The sequence below is a fragment of the Indicator indicator genome, chromosome 32 (genome assembly GCF_027791375.1).
Source record: "Indicator indicator isolate 239-I01 chromosome 32, UM_Iind_1.1, whole genome shotgun sequence".
Classification (NCBI taxonomy): domain Eukaryota; kingdom Metazoa; phylum Chordata; class Aves; order Piciformes; family Indicatoridae; genus Indicator; species Indicator indicator.
Window position 1 is genome coordinate 3,446,599 of NC_072041.1, and position 13,036 is coordinate 3,459,634.

Sequence of the window (13,036 nt, forward strand, 5' to 3'; positions counted from 1 at the left end):
GAGGAGCAAGCTTGAGCACCCAGCACCACCTCTGCCCAGCCATGGATGTGTGTGACCAAAGGGCTTGTGAGGCCTGGGTGAAAAACAGAGTGGCTGAACTGGTCTGGCTCTGCTACCACAGGCAAAGCTTGCCTCAGAAGCCAGAAGAGGGCTGCAAAGGTGATTAGGGGAGTAGAACATCCCTCTGCTGAGGAAAGACAGAGAACTGGGGCTTTTTAGGCTGGAAAAGAAAAGGCTGAAGGGAATCTCATCAATGCCCATAAATACTTAAAGGGTGGGTGTCAGGAGGGTGGCACCAGGCTTGTTCCAGTGGTGCACAAAGCTGAACAGCAGAAGTTCCATCTCTAAACATGAGGAGGAACCTCTTTAATTTAAGGCTGCTGGAGCCCTGGAGCAGGCTGCCCAGAGAGGTGGTGGAGTCTCCATCCCTAGAGACATTCCAAACCTACCTGGATGTGTTCCTGGGTGACCTTCTCTAGGTCACCCTGCCTTGGCAAGGGGGTTGGACTCAATGATCTCCAGAGGTCCCTTCTAACCCCTTACCATTCTGTGATTCCCTCCCAGCAGCCTAAAGCCCCATCCCAAGAGGAACTCCCTCCCCCTTGATCACCCAGCAAAAGCAGCTCCCAGGTGAAGTGTGGAGCAGAGGGTGCAAGCAGCTGGTGGAGCAGAGCAGCCCTTGCCCTGCCTGCAGGATGAGGGCTGGGGTACAGGTGGCTAATTTCTCCCCCCTCACACAATGCAGCGTGGAGACCCAGGCGATGCTGCTGCTGACCCAAGGGCCACAGGAACATGTTAACAATTTCCAGGTCAGTGGAGGGAAGGAATGGCAATTGTTTCTGCTCCAGAGGATAACAGGATATGGGGTTTGCAGCCCCCACCACAGCCTGGAAGGCAGAGTTGAGGAGCAGTGATGGTATCCTGTCTTCTTTCACCCTTACCTCCCAAAGAACCAGACCTCTCCACCTCCTCAAGCATGAGCACAAGCCCTGCATGCTGGTCCCAGGGTGGGAAGGGTCCCATGTTGCCCACACACCAGCAATCCCTGATGCCTAGAGCTGGGCAGATGGAAGGCAGAGGCAAAAGACCCTCCTGAACACCCCATCCACCTAGCGTCCCTTCCAACCAGAGAACCCTGAGGGGTGCTGACACCTTTATGTTATCCAGACCCTGGCTGATGTTAGCATCACTCCCAGGAAGTTGTGGCCACCCCTCTGACACAGACCTGGTTGTGCTGCAGCTTGCCAGGACCCAGCTCACACCCCTGTCCCTCTGCTTGCAGCAGTGATGACTTTCTTCAGGTCACATTCCCATGGAGCCCTTGTGGAAAGCTCTTTTAATTTCCCCAGGCCCTTCATGCTTGAGCTGGCAAGCATCAGTGAGGCCAGTGCTGAGCCTGGTCATTATGTCTCCCTCCTTCTGGGTTCCTCTTTGGAAGGAGCTCTTCTGGACAGGCAGAGCTGAGGAGCAGAAGGAATTTTCCTAGTGAAGAAAAAAAAAATAAAATAAATCAAAAATCAACCAAATGAATAAATAAACATTTCTCCTTTTCCTCATTTTGCTTTACTCTCAGCTGGAGTCACCCCAGAATGTCCACAGCTGCTGGGATCCATGCAGGTCCTGTCCCTCTGGGCAGCCACACATGAATGGCATTGTCCTGCTGGCTGTGAAACAGCCTGGTAGTGCTCCTCAGCAGCTGCAATAGACCAGTGAGGCTCAGAGGAGAGCTCAGGAGAGACCAGGCTGAGGGTGCTGACAGTGACCCCAGGAACCATCCGTCCTTTTCCTGGATTTGCTTCAGGTGCAAGATCCATCCAGCATGCTCTGCAGCGATCCAGCATGCTCTGCAGCGATCCAGCATGCTCTGCACCATCCAGCATGCTCTGCACCTATCCAATATGCTATGCAGCCATCCAACATCTCTGCAGCCATCCAGCATCTCTGCACCCATCCAGCATCTCTGCAGCCATCCAGCATCTCTGCAGCCATCCAGCATGCTCTGCACCTATCCAATATGCTATGCAGCCATCCAACATCTCTGCAGCCATCCAGCATGCTCTGCACCATCCAGCATGCTCTGCACCTATCCAATATGCTATGCAGCCATCCAGCATCTCTGCAGCCATCCAGCATGCTCTGCACCATCCAGCATGCTCTGCACCTATCCAATATGCTATGCAGCCATCCAGCATCTCTGCAGCCATCCAGCATGCTCTGCACCATCCAGCATGCTCTGCACCTATCCAATATGCTATGCAGCCATCCAACATCTCTGCAGCCATCCAACATCTCTGCAGCCATCCAACATCTCTGCAGCCATCCAGCATCTCTGCAGCCATCCAGCATCTCTGCACCCATCCAACATCTCTGCACCCATCCAACATCTCTGCAGCCATCCAACATGCTCTGCAGCCATCCAACATCTCTGCACCCATCCAACATCTCTGCACCCATCCAACATCTCTGCAGCCATCCAGCATGCTCTGCAGCCATCCAACATCTCTGCACCCATCCAACATGCTCTGCAGCCATCCAACATCTCTGCACCCATCCAACATCTCTGCACCCATCCAACATCTCTGCACCCATCCAACATCTCTGCACCCATCCAACATCTCTGCACCCATCCAACATCTCTGCAGCCATCCAACATTTCTGCAGCCATCCAACATCTCTGCAGCCATCCAACATGCTTTGAATCCACCCAACACAACTTGCATCCATCCAACACAACTTGTATCCACCCAACATGCTTCCATCCCCTGCCCAGCTGCAGGAATGATGGCACAGGGCCTTCCTCTGACTGGGGGAAGTCAAAGAGTTATTCCCACCCATATCACTTCAAGGCTGCAAGCCAACAGACCACAAGAGCAGGACAAGGATAAGCACCTGGAGCCTCTCTTCAGGGGCCTGCCCACCACATGGATTGCAAGGACAGACACTTCCCAACCTCTGCCTCACAAACCCCACTGATAACAGCACAGCAATGGTTTCTTCAGGAGCTTAACTGAGCTTAAACAGAGCTGCTGCTGCTGCTGCTGCTGTGAGGTCATGCCCTGCTTGATGAGGCTGTGACAGCTTTACCTCTCCAGCAACCCTACTGTCCAGGGCAAGGTGGGAAGGGAAAAAGCAGTGGGAGAAGGTGCAAGGAGGTTTGGATACCCTGAGTTCAGCTGCCAGCTCTTCTTGACCTACTACCCTCCCTCTATGCCTCTTTTCCCCACCTGGAAAGCAGTTGCTGATACTCCCCTGTGCTGATACTTCCCTGTGCTGAATCCTGGGGCTGGAAAAGGATGGAGCAGTGGTTCTCCTCCCAGGGAACACATTCCCACACTCCTTTCTCTCTTACTCTTTTTTTTTTTTTTTTTTTTTTTTGCCTTTAATGAGATTAAGTGGAATAAATTATGCAGAGCCCACCCCTCTCTCCTCACCCCCACCCCTAAGAGGCTGCTCTGCGTGGTTTCTAATTAGCATCGTTAATAGGAGGGGCCCTGCCCTGCTGCCACAGGGCTGTAACAATCAGAGCTGTCAGCGCAGCCCTCGCTCCTGTTAAAGTGTCCCAGAGCTTTTGTCCCCCGGCAGAAGGGAGCCCCGGACTTAAAACCACTTCCCCTTTGTCCTGGGAAAGGGGAGCAGGAGAGGGGGGTTCTCTTTGCCCTGTGTTACCCCCGAGACCACCAGGAGAGAGCTTGGTGATGCCACCAAAGCCTCCTCTCTGGCCAAGCCTTGGTCGGGGATGGACCTTGCCCAGAGCTCCAGGCGGAGCTGCTGGAGCGATTCCCACTCCCATCCCTTTCCACCTTGGGTTTCTCCACGGGGATGTCAAGCTGGGCTTGGCCTTCCCAGAGGAATGAATACAAGCAGGTGGCTGCTCCTGTGCCCCTCCATCCTGTCCCAGGGGTGGCACACAGCAGCAGCCATCCCTGCCAGGGCTCCTAATGAGCAGCGGGAAGGGGGCAGGTCGGGAGCGGATGTGTTAACGGTTTCTGGTTCAATGGAGGGAAAAATCCCCACAAAGGAAGGTGTACAAATATTGTGGGAAATCTATTGGCCCCTTAATATTTGATGAAGGCCCAGGCCATTCAGGCAGGGTGAATTCCACAGCAAGGTTCTCATTCAGGCAGCATCAATGGGAAACTTTTAATTGAGAGGCACTTCATTCAGGGCCTGGGGGTCATTCAGTGCGAGGGGCTTTCAGGGAGAACAGAGAACCATGTCTTTCCAAGTTGCACCAGAAGAAAAGCCACTGTTTCCTGCACTGGGAGCTTGAATGCTGAGGGCTCTAATCCCCCTCCAAAGGGAAAACTGATTCCATGTTTTAAAATTCATTTCGTGAATAACACAAAAAAAAAAAGGGGGGGGGGGGGAGGAAGGAGGGAGGAAGGACAGGGGGAAAAAAAAGGGAGGTGGTAAAGGATGGGGAAGGGGATGGGCAGGGGAGCACTGCCCTGCAGGAGTGGCTGCATCACTGGGGAAAAGGATGAGCAGCTCTGGATGCTCTTCCCTAAGGAGCAGTCTCAGAGGGGCTGCTGGGTGCTCTGGGGCAGGGCAAGGACCTGCCTGCTGCTGTGGGTGAGGTGAGCTCCCCAGCTGCATGGAATGGTAAAACTGTGGAAAAGGCCTCTAAGATCATCCATCTAACCATCAGCCCAACACTTCCATGGACACTAAGCCATGCCCCAAAGTACAACAGTCACAGATTTCTTGAACAGCTCCAGGGATGGTGACTCTACCACCTTCCTGGGCAGCCTGTTCTAATCCCTGACCACCCTTGCAGCAAAGAAATCTTTCCTAATGTCAACCTAACCCCCCTGGCACAATTTCAAGCCCTTTCCTCTTGTTCTAGCACCTGATACTAGGGAGAGGTAGACCAACCCCCATCTCACTTTCACCTCCTTTCAGGGATCTGTAGAGAACAATGAGGTCTCCTCTCAGCTTCCTCTTCTCCAGCCTGAACAACTCCAGGTCCCTCAGTGCTCCTCCCCAGCCCTGTACTCCAGACTCTTCCCCAGCTTTGTTGCCCTTCTCTGGACCTGCTCCAGTACCTCAATGTCCCTCTTGGACTGAGGAGTCCAAAACTGCATTCAGGATTTGAGGTGCAGCCTCACCAGTGCCCATTGCAGGGGCAAGATCACTTCCCTGCTCCTGCTGGCCACACTATTCCTGACCCAGGCCAGGCTGCCTGTGGCCTTCTTGGCCACCTGGGCACCCACTGGCTCATATTCAGATGTCTGCCAAAAAACACTCCCAGGTCCTTTTCCACTGGGCAACTTCCCAGCCTCTCTGCCCCCATGGGGCGTGGAGTCTGGCATGGGGTGGCCTGGGAGCACTGCACCACAGTGAGCTCAGCACCCAGGGCCTCACCTTGTGCCCCAGCACTGGCAGCAGCAATGGCATGGGGGCAGTGGCTCCATGGGGCTGTTCTCCTCCCCATCAGTGCTCTGCATTGCAATCTGCCTTTGGAGTGTAAGAAGATCCCCATGGGTTTAGGTAGCATGAAGGGATGTGGCTGTCTCATTACTTTGTCCCCAGCATCCCTTTGAATGCCCAAGTCTTGGATCCATCCTTTGGGTACCACACTTGTGGGATGAGCCCAGTGAGACCGAGGTGGGAGCCTGCATCTTTTTCCCACCCTGCCTTCTTTTGGGAGGGTTCCTTCTGGGACACACAACACCCTTTGCATGACCTCCCTTCTCATCCCTCCCCCCTCCCTCCTCTCCCAAGCTCCAACAAGGCATTGCAATAAGTTATAGAGGCAGCTGGGTTCAAAATGTGCTTTTCTAAGGCTGGGTGTCATAAACTCACAATAGGCTGGGTTGAGGGGGGACACCCTGCCCCTGCCGCTCTGCTCTTCACTCCCCCAGCTGTAAAGAAAGATGAAGAAGGAATTAAAGGGAGGTTGGAGGGGAGGGACACTCCTCATTATGTCTCCTACGCTGCGGTTTCCAGGGAGACAGCTCCCGGAGCCGCATCCCTCTCCCGTCCTGCTGTGGCCCTTTGCAAGTTACAGTAGCGGCGGCTGCTGTTTTCCCTCTGTTCCCAGCTGTCTGCCAGGCGCTCTCCCAGGGTCTCCGGGCCAAGGTGGGCTTGACACCATATGGGAGAGAAAGGAACCCGTTGGTACATCTGACCTGTTGGAAGGGGGAAGGAAAAGGAGGTCGAGTTCATGCCCATAAGGAGCTAGGAGGGGCTGACACGCATATCAACCAGGCTCCTGCATGTCTTCCCCTTGCTGATGCAGAGCAGCCCTGCAATATTTCCAGAGCTGGGTGACAGGACTGTGATGGGAAGTCATTAAAATGCCCATAGATCAGAGCATGTGCTGTGATCTGTGATCTCTGGGGAGGACTAGCCAGTGGGGAGCACACAGCAGCCAGCCGCAGCTCCCCCTGCACGGCAGCCTCCGGCCAGCACACGCCGGAGACTGGGAGGGGGAGGCAGGACCCTGGGAGCTCTGACTGGGAAGGGGAGTCAGGACCCCTGTGAGCTCTGACTGGGAAGGGGAGTCAGGACCCCTGTAAGCTCTGACTGGGAAGGGGAGTCATGACCCCTGTGAGCTCTGACTGGGAGGGAGAGTCAGGACCCCTGTAAGCTCTGACTGGGAAGGGGAGTCAGGACCCCTGTGAGCTCTGACTGGGAGGGGGAGGCAGGAGCCCTGTGAGCTCTGACTGGGAGGGGGAGGCAGGAGCCCTGTGAGCTCTGACTGGGAGGGAGAGTCAGGACCCCTGTACACTCTCTTACCTCACTACACCTATGCAAAGCCTCCTCCCATGTCTCTGGATGTCTTTGCCCCTCACCACAAGAGGTGCTGGAGTGGGTCCAGAGAAGGGCTGGTGAACAGAGCTGCTGAGGAGCAGCTGAGGGAACTGGGGGTGTTTAGCCTGGAGAAAATGAGGCTGGGAAGAGAGCTTCTCACTTTCTATGATTCCCTGAGAGGAGGTTGGAGTGAGGGAGGTGTTGGTCTCTTCTCACAAGTAACAAGTGATAGGACAAGAGGAAATGGCCTCAAGTTGCACCTGGGGAGGTTTAGGTCAGATATTAGGAAAAAATTCTTTGCTGCAGGAGTGGTCAGGGATTGGAACAGGCTGCCCAGGGAGGTTGTGGAGTCACCATCCTTGGAGGGGGTTCAAAAAACCTGATCTTAGAGGTCTCTTCCAACCAAAACCCTTCTCTGATTCTCTGGTTCCTGGTGTATCCTGCACACACATGAGTTTGTGTGGCAGTTCCTGAAGAAGAGATACCCAACCCTACAGCACAGACCTGACTTCTCCATCACATGCACAGCCCACGGAGAAGGCCAGCCCAGAGCATGCCTCAAGCCCTGCTTGGGAACTCTTGCTTGAAGCTTGAGCAGCTGCTGCCTTGCAGAAGCTTTGGACATCACAGAACTGTTGAGGTCGGAAGGGACCTTGGAGATCAACTCCAGCTGCTTGCCATGAGCACCAGGGAAGGGATGGCTGCAGGGGCATCCCAGGCAGCCTCCAGCCACCCCTCTGCTCCCAGCAGCCATGGGAAAGAACCACAACTCCCAGCATGCCCAGATGGCCTCCTAGACCAGTTCTTTTCCACATGAGCACCCAGCCAGCCCTTGCAGGAGAGAGCCCAACACCTTCATGCATGACCTTCCAGCTAATTGTATGCATGAGGGCCCAATGAGTACCCACAGCAGCACCTGATTAGTTTCATGCAAGAACAGCCAATTCATTTCTGTTTGGCTGCTCCATTATGTGCCACATGAGCAGCCAATAAGTTCACAGCTGAGCTGTGAGCTGCCAGCTCCTGAGCAGGCCACGAGTGAGTGCACATTTGCATCACACCTGAGCACACCATCAGCTCATGCATGGGTGCCCAAGGACACCATGCATGAGTGCCCAGCTGCTTCCTGCATCACTGACCAATTCCTTCCTGCATGAGCACTCCTCTAGCACACCCCTAAGCACACAACCACCTCATGAATGAGCCTTGTGTTGGACAAGCAGGGCAGCTTTCAGCAGCAGTGGGTGGAAGGAAGGAACAAGCTGCACGGTGCCACCACAGTTGCTTCCAGTCAGCTCTGGGTCTCCCCTCAGCCTCCTTTTCTCCAGACTAAACACCCTCAGCTGCTCCTCACCAGCCCTGTTCTCCAGACCCTTCACCAGCTTCATTGCCCTGGTCTGGACCTGCTCCAGCCCATCAGTGTCCATCCTAGAGTGAGGTTTCAGTCCCCTAAGTCCACCCACAGACCCCTTTGCCTCCAGCAGTGACGCTGCCATGAGGATCCATCACTGAGCACCCTGAGCAGCTCTGCCCAGCTCTGCTTTCTGACTTTCCCCTCAGAACACCTTTGCCACAGCTCCTGGGCAGATGTTGACTTCATCCTTTCTTTGGAGACACTCCAGGGGGGGACGATTTCTCTTGTCCTTGCTGCCTGAGGACTGGCAGGAGGCAGAGCCAGCCCGGGGTCAGCTGGGCAGCCTGGCTGGCACACGCTCACCCCACGTCCCCTCACCACAGCTCCCTGTGCAGAAGGGGATTGCAGCTTTAATGAAGTCAGGATTTATGGAAGTTAATCTGGAGGTGACCTGTCTGCCTTAAGCTGGTTGACACACACCCTGGTGCCTCCCACCAGCTTTTGTCTTACAGCTCAGCACACACAGCCCGAGGGAGAGGCTGCCCCAGGGGGGTTAGCAGGGAGGAGGAAGGGCAGGAGCTGTCAGCTGGCCAAGTGGAGCCTAGAAAACCTGAAGAGCCTCCCCAGGCAGGGCACATCCCCATGCAGGGAGCTCAAGAATCATGGTGGGGAGACACTGGAACAGGTTGCCCAAGGATGTCCCCTCCCTGGAGGTGTTCAAGGCCAGGCTGGATGAGGCTTTGAGCAACCTGGCTGGTGGGAGGTGTCCCTGCCCATGGCAGGGGGTTGGAACTGGAAAATCTTTAAGGTCCCTCCCAACCCAAACCATTGTGTGATTCTATGAATATAGAATCTATATTCAATGAATATAGAATCTATATTCAATATATTCAATACATTCAATCTATATTCATTCATTCTATGAATATAGAATCTATATTCAATATATATTCATTCATGAATATAGAATCTATATTCATTCATAGAATCTATATCCTATCAATATAGAATCACGGAACCAATAAGGTTGGAAAAGACCTCAAGGATCATCAAAGTCCAACCTGTCACCCAAGACCTCATGACTACTAAACCATGCAGCTGTGAAGAGCACAAGAGAGCAAACCAGGGTATAGAAATCCTGAAAGCAAGCAACAAGAGAGGGCAGAGGAGGGAAAGCAAGGCAAGCAGAAGGGACAAAGAGCTGTGCCAAGCATTCCCCATCTCGTCCTTGAAGCCCTAAGCTGCTCCAGCAGCAGCAGGTATTTACAGGACGGGCTCAGCTTTCCCAGCTTGTTCCCAGTCTTGGCACAAAGGCCAAGAGCAGCCGAAGGAGGAGGCCAGAGAATGGCAAGAGGGCCCGTGAAAGCCCCCCACCAAAGCCCATTGAGGTGGCAGCCCTGTTCCCATCTGTCAGCAGCCACTCAGTGAAAGGGTGTGAAGGGGAGGGGGGCCGGCGGTGTGAATCAAGGGCTGACACAAAGAGGAAGAGACTGATTATGCTGTTATTTCTCCACTTTCAAACCCCATTAGGGGACATGCCTGAGCTTTTCTCAGGGTCTTTGGGATGCTTAAGCTGCCCATTTAGCAGCAGGAATGGTCCAATTAAAAGAAAGACAAAGGAGGAGCCCAGCCTGTCTTAATTGAAATGGGTTTCAGTCTAATGAGGATTAGGTTCAAGAACAGACCTAAGGGAGCAATCCAATACCCATTTACCCTCCTGGACTGTACCACGCTGGCCATGCCTCACCAGCCTTTTAGCCAGCACACCCACAGCCTGGTGGGGATGATGGGGAAGAGAGCAGCCCCTTCCCCAGCCACCAGCCCATTGCCCTGCTCCTTGGGCAGCATCTTGAGTTGACCCATCCCAGTGTCTGCCAGAGAGGAGGGCAGTGAGCTCCACCAACGAGCGTTGCCCAACTCCCCTTGCACCCTGCCAGCTCCCCTGTGACCTGCAGAAGGGGAATCATAGAATAGCAGGGGTCAGAAGGGAGCTCTGGAGATCATGCAGTGTGAGGAAAGGCTGAGAAGAGCTGGTTTTGGTCAGCCTGGAGAAGAGAAGGCTGAGGGGAGACCTTCAGCAGCACATCAAGGGTGGCTACCAGGAGGATGGAGACTCCCTTTTTACAAGGAGTCCCATGGAGAGGACAAGGAGTGATGGGCACAAGTTGCTCCTAGGGAGATTCCCATTAGGACTCCAGAAGAAAATGTCTTCCCATGAGCACAGTTGGGCATTGGAATCATCTCTCAAGGCAAGCAGTGGATTCCCCTCCACTGGGCAGCTTTAAGCCTCAGCTTGCCAGAGCCTGGCCCAGCTCATTGCAGCTCCACTGTCACCTAGAAACCTTGGAGCAGCTGATCCTTGGGGTCCCTTCCAGCCTGGCATTCTGTGATTCTGACAGTCCAACACCCCTGCCAGAGCAGGTTCACCTGGGACAGGTTGCACAGGAACCCATCCAGGTTGGTTTTGGATGTCTCCAGAGAAGAAGGAATGACACAGGACTTCACTGGGAAGCCTTGGCTGCCCCTCTGGGCTCTGGGGACAGGCTGAGGAAGGGTTGACTCCTCCAGCCCAAAGCTCAACCTCCTCCAGCCTCTCCCTCCCCTGCAGCTTCCTCACAGCAGAGCCTGCAGCCAGGCCCTCTCTAGGCTTTTTAATTAGTAAAAACCTGCAAAATCCCAACTCTACAGCTGTGCAATGAGATCACACATATATATATATATATAGAATGCTTTACCATTGTCCAAATTGGATTTTCACAGGGATGGCAAAAGCCACATCTTTGGTACTGGCTTCTTCCTCTCTTGGTATAAAGTTGGAGAAGACTGGAAAAAGACAACAGAAAAAAAAAAATCCTTTTATTTTTTCTTTTAATCTGTGCAAAATTTGTTTCCCCCTCTTTTAAAGGCCTCTTTTAAAAGGATTTTGGTTGGAATTTTTCCAGCTCCCCCCCTACCCCAGCAGAAGAAAAAATAAAAGACAAGAAAACTACAGCGCAGATGTTAAAAACTCCTGAGGGTATACACAGCAAACACCCCCCTGAGCTATCTGCCCTGTGGTCCCACCACAGCAGAACTGCCTCCAGCAGGCACCAGCTGTGGGGCTTCCCCTTGCCTGGGGGATAGAATCACAAAATCATTTTGGTTGGAAGAGACCTTTAAGATCAATTAGTCCAACCATGAAGCCAGCACTGCCAGGGCACCACTAAACCATGGTCCTCAGCACCACAGCTACACAGCTCTGAAACCCCTCCAGGGATGGGGACTCCACCACTGCCCTGGGCAGCCTGGGCCAGGCCTTGACAACCCTTTTGGGGAAGAAATTGTTCCTCATGTCCAACCTAAACCTCCTCTGGTGCAACTTAAGGCTGTTTCCTCTTGCCCTGTGCTTGTTACCTGGGAAAAGGGAGTGATCCCCACTTGGCTCCAAGCTCCTTTCAGGGAGCTGAGGAGAGCAATGAGGTCTCCCCTCAGCCTCCTCTTCTCCAGGCTGCACAACCCCAGCTCCCTCAGCTGCTCCTCCCTGCCCTGTTCTCCAGACCCTTCCCCAACTTCGTTGTCCTTCTCTGCCCCCATTCCAGCCTCTCAATTTCTTTTTTGGGGTCAGGGTCCCAAACCTGACTCCGGTACCCGCAGTGTAGCCTCACTGGTGCCCAGTCCAGGGGCAGATGCGGATCCCAGCGGTGTTGGGGACCAGCAGAACCTCCCCGCTGGGGTCACCCTCCCGCCTCCTCCCGGGCCGTGCTCCCGCAGCTTTCTCAACGCTCCCGGTCCCGGCACCACGCGGGGGCAGTCGCCGCCCGGGGGAGCAGGACCCTCGGGGGCGGCCCTGGGGCCAGCAGCCGCCGGTGCTGGGGTTGCAGGGGAGGCGGCTCGGGGGGTGATGTGCGGCCTCATGGAGCCCAGCCCGGTATGCACAGCCCCCTCCTTACCACCGCTGTAGCCAGCGCCGGTTCCCGGAGGAAGCAGCGCGGTGCCACGAGAGGGCAGCGCACACCGGAGCCGGTACCGGCTGCTGGGAGAGCCCCGGGGTTGGAGCCTCGGGCTGAGATGGTTTCACCTGTGGGAGCTCCAGGAGTCGCTGATACCCTCATTGCATCTCAAATGCAGCTGGCAGGGGGGAGGAGATGAGCTCGGAGCACATTCACATGATGCTGCAGCACCTCCAAACCCCAGAGCCACACTGAGCTCCTCTGCTGCTCCTCTGCTTCCACTGAGGTTCTCTGCCTGATTCCCTGCTCGTTTTCCTGCCTGTTTTCTTGCCATCTCAGGACAGAAGCACTTTATGGCTGGCAGTGGCTGATGCCTTTAAGTCACAAACTGCAATAAGCAGGGCAGGGGCACTTACTGGTGGCACTGGATTCAGTTGCCAGATTCCCCCCCTCTCTCTTGTGACCTCTGAAGTGCTGGGTCCAGTCCAAGAGGGACAGGGAACTGCTGGAGAAAGTCCAGTGGAGGCTCCAAAGATGCTGAGAGGCCTGGAGCAGCTCACAGAGGAAAGGCTGAGAGCCCTGGGGCTGTTGAGCCTGGAGAAGAGCAGCCCCAGAGGAGATCTGATCAGTGCTCAGCAAGAGCTGAAGGGTGGGGGGCAAGAGGATGGGGCCAGGCTCTTCACAGTGGTGCCCAGGGACAGGACAAGGGCATGAACCCAGGAAGTTCCACCATAAGGAGTAACAACTTTGCTGTAAGGGTGGCAGAGCCCTGGCGTAGGCTGCCCAGAGAGGTTGTGGAGTCTCCTTCTCCGGAGAGATTCTAAACCCACCTGGACACTGTGATCCTGGGTATCCTGTTGTGGGTGCCCTGCTTTAGCAGGGGGTTAGGACTGGATGATCTCCAGAGGTCCCTTCCACCCCCCACCATGCTGGGATTCCTATGATCCTGCAAGGCTGGAGCAGCACAGTTCCCAGAGCAGGCAGCAGAAGCCCAAGT